The following is a 10,009-nucleotide window of genomic DNA, read 5'->3' on the forward strand; positions in this document are numbered from 1 at the left end:
TACTCATATGCAAGTTCAAGCTGAAGTTGAGGAAAATTAAACCAAATCCAAAGCAACCAAAATATGACTTTGAGTCTATCCCACCTGAATTTCAGAACCATCTCAGGAACTGGTTTGAGGCCTTGAACACTAATGAACGAAGACCAGATGAGTTGTGGGAGGATATCAAGGGTATCATCTAGGAAGTTAATGCTTAGTTTATGGAAATACAGGAAAGATGGGAGAAGTGACTAGATTTAGGATCTATTTTGGAGGTAAAAATCAAAGGACTCCTGATATATACTAGAGATGAAAGAGAAAAGGAGACTCAGTGAAGGTGTCTAGGTTTTTGGTAAATAATTGTGCCGTTTCCCGGGATGTTATTATTTTTGTTTATGTGCCACCAGGTTGATTATGATTCATAGTGACCTTATAAATAATGGCACTGAACCTTGCTCTATCCTGAGCCAGGCTAAGTCTCTGTCACACCTGACCCCATTGCCACAGTCACAGTGTCCATCCATCTCATCCAAGGTCTTCTGCGCTGATCCTTTACCCATCTAAGCATGGTGTCCGTCTCCAAGGACTAGGCCTGCCTAGAGAGGAAAGAATAATTGAGGAGGAAATTGGGCAAAGAAAAGTGAATTCTGCTCTGGACTTAGAACATTTGATATGCCTCCTTAACCATCCAAGAGAATATATAATAATTGGAGTTCACTTTAGGACTCTCTAGCTTGATGGAGATGGCAAGAGTTAGAGCTGTAATCTGGTATAAGAAGTGACTAGACAGCACTTACAGTCCTGGGAGTCTTCTAGAATTCATAAACCTAAGGGAGCAGGATCTCATTCAAGGGTCTTGATTTCATTGTGTGGTGTCACAGTATAGATTTCCCAGGATTGCTGCTCAGCTTACGTAAAGTCCCTGGGCTTCATATCCTTTCAGAAAAGCATGTAAACAAATAAAATAGGAAGTCAAATTTCTAAGAATTTAACAAAGTTAAAAATAAACAAAGGCAGCTCTTTTCTGGTTATGGCAGCACAAGAAACCATGAGCAGCAAAGTCTCTTGCAACACCCTCGATGAGGCAGTGTGGGAATTCTTGCACAGGAACCAGTGCAAATGTAGAAAGTTTTTGGAAACGGTGGAGCTGCAGATAAATTTGAACAACAAATGTTTTTGGGGACTGTCAGGCTTCAGTTCACCCCATACCGCAAATTCTGAGCATGTGTTCTTGGGGTTCAGCAGCACTGCAATGAAGGCAAGTCTTCAGATATTCACCACATGGACATTGAAGAGCTGAAAAAACTCAACCAGAATAAGAAACTGGTCAAAAAGATGGCCACGAAGTGTGATGACTTTTTGGCCTCTGAATCCCTGATCAAGCAGATCCCAAGAATCCTAGGTCCAGGCCTACATAAGGGTCAGCCTTCTCTGCTGACCCACTGTAGTAATGTGGTGGCAAAAGTAGATAAGGTAAAGTCCACCATCAAATTCCAGATGACAAAGGTCCTGTGTCTGGCAGTGGCTGTTGGCCACGTGAAGATGACAGACGATGAACTTGTTTGCAATAACCACCTGGCTGTCAACTTTCTGGTTTCACTACTAAAGAATTGGCAGAATGTTTCGGCTTTGTACATCAAGAGAACCAATAAGCAAGCCCCAACATCTGTACTCACATACAGCTCAAGAAATGTTATTGTTAAAATAAACAAACAACAAACAATACACATGGATGAGTTAGAAAAACATCCTGACATACTTTGTAAATTTTCACTCAAATGATAATAAAAAATTGAAAAATTTTCCGATTTCTTTAATTTATATTATACTTTAACATTTTAATGTTTTTGAAATATTCCTCTTTTCCCAATTATTTCCAGAACACGTAGAGAAAGTGTGCACTTTGAGAGCATTGATTCCAAAGCAAGGAGCCCTGCTGGTGTGTTCCAGCAGCTCCACAGGAGAAAGACAGACAATCTAGCCCCTTGTGGTTTTCAGCTGTGGAAACCCACTCGATGGTCAGCTATGGGTTAGTTTCAAGTCAGTGGCAATCACTTTGACTTTTTCCACATGCAAATGTGAAAAGAAGCATATGACAAAGACAATAACCTACTGTAAATTCTATAGCTCACGGGCCTCAGTAAATGTATCCAGTAACTCAAGTCATTGTTTTATAGTTGTAAAAACTAGATTTTGGTGTCAGGATCTCTGTTCAGCACTGTGACTTGTGTAAATTTTTCTCTTTGAGTCTTATTTTCCTTAAGTTAAATAAATAAGGACTACACCATAAATCTTTTGGAGCATTTTTGTATATTCAGTATGCTATACTCTTGTGCAAGTGTGTGTGTGTGTATATATATATATATTAGGTAAGGAGTTGTTAAAATCCACCAGTTGCTCCACAATATGGGCAATCTCCTCCCATGTAATGTATTGCCTCTGAAAACCCACTGGAAGGTCACTTAGATGCTAACTGAAAGGTTAGTGCTTAAATTCCACCTGTAGAGAAGCTTCACTACTGGTGAAGACCAAGGAAGTCTGCTTTCATAAAGATTTATAGCCTTGCAAACTCTCTTGGTAGATCTACTCTGTATTAAAGGTCTCCATGAGTTAAGAAGGACTCAGTAGAAGTCACTTTTTAAATGGATTTTTTAATATACGGAACCCTGATAGTGGGGCAGATAAACATGAAGCTACTAACCAAAAAGTTGGTGCATTGATTCTATTCAGCAGCTCAGCAGGAGAAAGACTTGGCAATCTGCTTTTAAAACCTTACAAATAGAAAACCCTATGAAACGATTATACTCTGTCACACCAGCAGCAGGGTGAGGTGCAAGGCATTCCAGAAGTAACTTGATGCACAAGCCATCATATTTAGGGTTGGCTGTGGTGGGGATGGGAGGTGTTGGACAGAGTAGGCTTCTTGCAAGGGGATGCTGATGGAGCAGGGAAAGGAATGGGACAAGACACACTCATCAAGTTGGGAGTGGGGGAAGGGAGGCAATACTGAATCCATTGGTTTCTTCTGTAAGGGGGGAAGTGTCTTTCATTTGCTGCTTTTGGTAAATGCCTGTCTGTTAGATATTGTTCTAAAGCTGGGCATGAAAATTAAGACAGACTAGGAAGAAGGATTGGCCATTCACTTCTGAAATAACAGGCCTTTGGAAACCCTATGTACAATAATGCTGTAGTCACTTAGAGTAGACTAGCAGATATGGCACCTGAAGCTAAAACCCTTGATTTTCGAAAACCAAATGAGGAGAAACAATTGTAAGCAGACACTAATTATTGGAATGTGGAATGTGAGAAGTATAACTGTTGGATGATTGGACATTGTTAAGAAAGAAATGGAATGCATAAATATTGACATACTACATACTGGCGAAATGAGATGGATTGGCATGAGACATTTTGAATCAGACAGTCACATGATCTACTACTCTAGAGATGAAAATGTAGAGGAAAAACATGGTTGCTTTCATAGTTTAAAAGGTAATTTCTAGATAAATCTTGAAATAAAATGTTGTGAGTGGCAGGATAATATATGTACACCTACAAGGAAGTCTGGTATACCACTATTACTCAAATATATGCACCAACAACCAGATCCAAAGAGAAGGTAATAGGTGATTCAGATGCATGCAAAAAATTAAGACTGGAATACAAAAGTTGGGAACAGGAAGAAGGATCAATAGTTAGAAACATGAAGACAGTGACAGAAAAGAGGCTGGAGATAGAATGATAGAACTTTGTATGGTCAAGGATTTATCCATTGCAAAAACTTTTGTTTTAATAAATAGGATTTTTATATTATACAGGTTTACTTACAAAGTTCATGTACATTGCTTTTAACACCAGATCTTTCCCATTTCCTTTTGTGTGACCGTATGATTAACCCTCTCCCTCACCCCTGCTATTTTCACTCCTCTGCTCTCACTCTCCCACCCCTGGATCCTCATACACATTCTACAATCATGTTCTTATACAGTATTTGTCCTTATGGGACCAAGTTAGTTCATTCAGTATGATGATCTCCAGTCCCTCCCAAGTTAGGTACTGATTTACAAAATCATGTGAATGTACCATAATTTCTCAGTCCATTCTAATATGATTGGATATTTTTCCTCTTTCTACGTTCTTGTGATAGTGAATGACACAGATTGCAAATACCTTTTATAAGAAATATAAACACAGACTATACATATGGATTTCATCTGATTATATGCACAGGAATCAGTGTAATTATGCCTATGGAAATACTCATTAGAGAAGCTCAATATCAGCTGTGAAAATGAGGAAAGGTGGTGATTGTGGAACAGACCACCTTCTCATATGCAGGTTCAAACTAAAGCTAAATAAGGTTAACTCAAACCCACAGGAACCAAAGTTTGGCCTTGAGTCTATTCCACCTGAACTTGAAAACTGTCTTAGGAACAGATTTCAGGCCTTAAACACTAATGAACTAAGACCAGATGAGCTGTGAAACACTAGTAATAATGACATTTAAGAAGAATGCAAAAAGGTCATTTCAAAGACAGAGGAGAAGGAAAAGACAGATATGGATGCCAAAAGAGATTCTAAATATTGCACTAGAGTGCCTAGAAGCCAAAAAAAAGGGGGGGGGAAGGTAGGAAGTCAAGGAGCTGGACAGAAGATTCCAAAGGGCACCTCAAGAAAGCAAAGCAAACTATTATAATGAAATGTGCAGAGTTGGAGTCAGAAAATAAAAATGGCTGAATTTGCTCAGCTTAAGCTGAAGAAACTAAAGAACATATTCAAGCCTCTGGTTGCAATATTTAAGGATGCTATAGGGAATGTTGGATGATACAGGAAGCATTAAAATAAGGTGGAAGAATACACAAAGTGACTGCCCCCCTCCAAAAAAAATTGGCTGACACAAAATTTCATGAAATAACATAAGATCAAGAGGCACTGGTAATGAAATACATAGTTCCAGCTGATCTGAAGGAATTGGCATAAAACAAGACTCCAGGAATGATGGAATGCCAATTGACGTACTTCACCTGAAAGATGCTGCCCTGAACATGCTCATCAGATTGTGCCAAGAAATCTAGAGGACAACTACCTCGTAAACTGACTAGAAAAGATCCATATTTACTCCCATTCCAAAGGGGAAAAAAGTTAATCTGACTGAGTGTGGAAATTATCAAATAATATTATACACTAGCAAAATCCTGCTGAAGATTATCCTAAAATGACTGGACAGTACATAAACAGAGAACTACCAGAAAAACAAGATGGGTATCGAAGAGGCAGTGGCATTAGAGACATTGCTAATGTGAGATAGATCTTGGCTGAATGCAAAGAGAACCAAAGGAATGTCTACCTGTCTGTCATTGACTATGCGAAGACATTTGACTGTGTGGATCATAACAAACTGTGGCTAACTTTGAGAAGAATGGGAATCCCAGAACACTTGATTGTGCTCATGTGAAACCTATACTTGGACCAGGAGGTAGTCTTCAAAACAAAACAAGGAAACACTGCATGGTTAAAAATAAGGAAAGGAGTCAGTCCATCAGGGATGTATCCTTTCTCTATACCTTTTCAATCTGTATGCAGAACACATCATCTGGGAGGCTGAGCTTTATGAGGAAGAGTGTGGTATCAGGATTGGAAGAGACTCATCAATAGCTTGCATTATGCCAATGACATAACCTTGCTTGCCGAAACTGATGAGGACCTGAAGTGCTTGCTACAGAAGGTCAAGGACTGTAGTCTTCAATAAGGATTGAAACCCAACATCAAGAAGACAAAGATTCTCACCACTGGGCCAACTGGTAGCACCATGGTGGATAGAGAAGAGATTGAGGTTATTAATAGTTATAGCTTACTTGGCTCCATAATCAACACTATGGAACCGGCAGCCAGGAAACCAAAAGACGAATTGAACTGGGAAAATCTGGTATCAGGATTCTCTTCACAGTACTTAAGAGCAATGATGTCAGCCTAGAGACTAAGATGCACCTGATTCAGACCATGATCTTTGCAAGTACTTGCTATATATCAGAAAGCTGGACAATGACTAAGGATGATAGAAGAAGAATCAATGCCTTTGAGTTGTGGTGCTGGAGAAGAGAATTGAATGTACCATCGTCAGAAAAGAGAACAAATAGGTCTGTTCTGGAGCATATAAAACCAGGCTTCTCCTTGGAGGCAAGAATTGTTATCGTTGTTGTTTGTCATGTGCGATCAAGTTATCCGTGGCTCACAGCAACCTTATGTACAACAGCTCTAACCCCTGCTCTATTCTGAGCCAGTCTCACTGACTGAGACACCTACCTTTATTACCCAAGTCACTGTGTCAATCCATCTCATCCAGGTTCTTCTTTTTTTGTGTTGTTCCTCCACCTTTCTGAGCCTGATGTCCTTCTCCAAGGACTGGTCCCTCCTGGCCATGCCCAAAGTATGTAGGATGGAGCTTCAAAATCTTTGGAGAAGCTTGGTCTCACTTTCTCCAAGACCCATTTGTTTGTTCTCTTGGCAGTCCATAGTATGTTCGATACTCTTCTCCAGCACCACAACTCAAAGGCAATGATTCTTTGGTCATCTGTATTCACTGTCCAGCTTTCTGACGGATACCATCAGACCATGATGAAGACCATGGCCTGGATCAGCCTTGCCTTCATTTCTAGAATGGCAATGTTACTCTTTAGCACTTTGGAGAGGTCCTTGACAGAAAACCTCCTCAATGCAATTTGTGTTTTGATTTCCTGACTGCTGGCGCCAAGACTGTTGATTGTAGAGCTGAGCAAGCTGAAGTTGTTTACAACCTCAATCTATTCTCCATCCATTAAGGTACTGCCAATTGGCCCAGTGGTAAGAATCTTCTTGCCTGTGGAGCTTTGATCCATTGTGAAGACTACATTCCTTGACTTTCTGCAACAAAAGCTTCAAATCTCCCTTAGTTTCAGCATGCAAGGTATATCATCTGCATATCGCGGGTTGTTGATGAATCTTCTTCCAGTCCTGATGCCATATTTCTCTTCATAAAATCTAGCCTCTCAGGTGATCTATTTCACATATAAATTTTAAAGATATGGAGACAGAACACATCCCTGATGGACTCCTTTCCTGATTTTGAACCATGAAATGTTTCCTTGCTCTATTCTGATGACTGCTTCCTGTTCAAGGGTATATTTCACATGAGCACAAATTAAGTGTTCTGAGATCCCCATTCTTCTCAATGTTAGCCACAATTTGTTGTGATCTACGCAGTCAAATGCCTTTGTATAGTCAACGAAATAAAAATAGACATTCATCTGGTAGTCTTTGCTTTCTGCCAAGATCCATCTGACATTGGAGATAATTTCTCTAGTGCCATGACCTCTTCTAAATCCAGCTTGTATTTCTGGTAGTTCTCTGTCGATGCACTGTTCCAGTTAATTTCTTATAATCTTCTGCAAGGTTTTACTGGTATTTTCAGTAATTTCCACACTCTGTCGGGTCACCTTTTTTGGGGGGATGGGAATAAACATGGATCTCTTCCAGTGAGTTGGTGAGGTAGTTGTCCTCCAGATTTCTTGGCACAACCTGATGAGCACTTTGTTTGTTAAAATACATCAATTGGTATTCCAACAATTCCTAGGGCCCTATTTTTTTGCCAAGTCACTCAGAGCAGCCTGTACTTCTTCCTTCATCACCATTTCTTCTTTTTTTTTTCCCTTTGAGAATCATCCATATAATGAGTTAAAACGTCCAAAACTCATGTCTAAATTCTTTGTGTTCTTGGAAGAATAAGTTCTATTCTTGGTCAGAGTTGATTTATCCAAATACAGACACCAAATGCCATATGTCTAGTTGAATATGGCATGAGAGTAATATAGTTATTGTTGTGTGCCATGGAATTGTCTATGATTCATTAGCAAGGCTATTCACAATAGCTCTGAATCCTGCTCTATCCTGAGCCAATTTCACTGTCTCTGACATACCTATCCTCATTACTTGGGTTATTTTGTCAGTCCATCTCATTTTGGGTTTTCCTCTTGTGCACTGTCCCTTGATCTTGCCAAGTATGATATCCTTCTGCAAAGACTGATCCCTCCTGGCTTCATGCCAGAAGTATGCGAGATAAAGTTTCAAAATCTTTGCCTCCAAGGAGCAGCTTGAAGTTATACTCTGAACACAGACCTTGAAAGTCCATGGTGTGTTCAATACTCGTCCCCAGCACCACAACTCAAAGGAAATAATTATTTTGTCCTTGATCATTGTCCAGCTCTCTGATGCATAGCAAGTAATTGTGAAGACCACGGCCTGGGTCAGGTGCATTTTAATCTCTAGACTGATGTCCTTGCTTTTCAGCACTCTGGAAAGGTCCATGACAGAAGATTTTCCTTATGCAATTAGTCTTTTGATTTTCTGACTGCTTGTACCAAGAGGGTTGATTGTAGAACTTAGCAAGCCAAAATTGTTAACAATCTCAATTTCTTATCCATCTGCTATGATGCTGCCAATTGATGTAGTGGTAAGAATTTTGTTTTCTTGATGTTGAGCTTCAGTCCATTTTGTAAACTATAGCCATTGGTTCTCTGCAGCTACACCATTGCCTCTTGATCTAATGTTGTTTCATGAAATTCTTCCATGTCAGCCTTTTTTTTTTTATTTTTAACAAGGACTCTCTATACTCCTTTCATCTACTTTTAACTGATCCTGTATCACTCAATATTCTGTCCACAGCATCCTTAAATATTTCAACTTGTGGTTTGAATTGGTTCTTTAGTTCCTTCACCTAAAGAAATGCTGAGTGAGTTCGACCCTTTTGATTTTTCATCTCTAGCTTTTTGCACATATCATTATAATATTTTACTTTGTCTTCCCAAGCTGCCCTTTGAAATCTTCTATTCAGTTTTTTAACTGCTTTCTTTGCTTTGTTTTGGCTTTTTAGTGCTCTAGTTCAATATTCAGAGTCTCTTCTAACAACCATTTTGGTTTTTTCTACTTCCTCTGTCTTTGTAATGACCTCTTTGAGGATGATATTCCTGATACCCTTTCATAGCTCATCTGGTCTTCATACATTAGTGTTCATGGCCTCAAACTTAGACTCAAAATGAAAGTAAAGTTAAATTTGTTGTTGTTATTTTGTACCGTAGAGTCAGAACCAACCCATAGCTGACCCTCTAGAGAGTTTTTTAGAGGCAGTTAAGCAAATGGGGGGAGATTGCCGATCTTTCTCCTGTGGAGCAGATGGTGGCTTTGAACCTCATGCCTTCAGGATTACAGTGCAGCTTCTTCCTACTAGGCTACTAGAGCTCCCTTTTAAAGTTATATTTTGTTGAATGGTGTTATTAGAGGTCAATGAGTTAAGTGCAATTTATACTGACTCTGAGCAACAGATCTGAGCCATGCCCATTCTTGTGCCACTTCATCATCTCTGACATACTTAAGGCCCCTGCTGTAACCACTGTGTTAATCCATCTCATTGAGGGTCTTTATCTTTTTCATCCTCTACCCTCTTCCCAGTATGATGTCCTTTTCCAAGAGATAGCCCCCCAAAAAACATGCATGTTTTCTGATCCATGTATGTGAGATGAAGCCTACAATCCTTGCTGCCGAAGAACATTCTGGCTATACTCTTTCTAGGAAATATCTACTTGTTCTTTGTCAGTTCATGGGATATTCTGTACTTTCCTCCAAAATCACTACTTAAAAGCACCAGTTCTTCTGCTATCATCTGTATTCATTGCCCAGCTCTCAGATACATAGTAAGTGATTGCAAAGGCCATGGTCTGAATCAAGCATACCTTAGTCTTTAAAAAGACAATATTTCTCTTCAGTAACTTTAGAGGTCACTGACTTCAGATTTTCCCAGTGCAATACATTTTCTAGTCTCTTGACTGCTGCAGTTAAGGGTGTTGTTTGTGGATCCAGGAAGATAAAATCGTTGACACTTTCAATATTGAAATGTGCGAGGAACTAGAGTCAGAAAACCAAAAGGGCCGAACTCGCTCAGCATTTCTTAAGCTCAAGGAACTGAAGAACAGATTCAAACCTAGAGTTGCTGTAATCAATG

The sequence above is a fragment of the Elephantulus edwardii genome, unplaced genomic scaffold (assembly GCF_000299155.1).
Source record: "Elephantulus edwardii isolate Elephantulus edwardi_28Jun2011 unplaced genomic scaffold, EleEdw1.0 scaffold00047, whole genome shotgun sequence".
In the NCBI taxonomy this organism is placed as follows: Eukaryota; Metazoa; Chordata; class Mammalia; order Macroscelidea; family Macroscelididae; genus Elephantulus; species Elephantulus edwardii.